We start from the raw sequence: 647 nt of genomic DNA on the forward strand, positions 1-647 counted from the left end.
GCCGCAGGAATATATTTTTACAGGGGGGGGGGCGGATACTTGTGCATTCCTGTAGCATCTTCCTCTGAGCAGGGTGTAATGTGCAGTGGGACGGATCCCCACTGTTAAATCTTTTATTATTTTAAGATGCAGAACCGCCAGGGTCACTCTAAGCAAGGTGAGATTAGACCAGGGGTCAGCAAACTTTTTCAGCAGGGGGCCGGTCCACGGTCCCTCAGACCTTGTGGGGGGCCGGGCTATGTTTTGAAAAAAAAAACACGAACAAATTTCTATGCCCCACAAATAACCCAGAGATGCATTTTAAATAAAAGGGCACATTCTACTCATGTAAAAACACGCTGATTCCCAGACCGTCCATGGGCCAAATTTAGAAGGTGATTGGGCCGGATCCAGCCCCCGGACCTTAGTTTGCCTACCCATGGATTAGACTCTGAAGATTCAGGGTTGATCTGAAAATGAGTGGTGGGGTGGGATGGGGTGGGGGGAGAGGGGAATTATTAAAGGAAGCCCTGAGTGTTTGCCTATCCCCAGAGAATTAGACAAATCTGTCTGCAACTGGGAGAGGATGTATGTGTCCGTCCATTGGGGGTGGGGGCTGCATTTTGTGTTCCTAATCTTGCTTCCCCCATATCTACAGCGTTCTTCCA

This window comes from Podarcis erhardii, assembly GCF_964252035.2.
Source record: "Podarcis erhardii genome assembly, chromosome: 15".
NCBI lineage: Eukaryota > Metazoa > Chordata > Lepidosauria > Squamata > Lacertidae > Podarcis > Podarcis erhardii.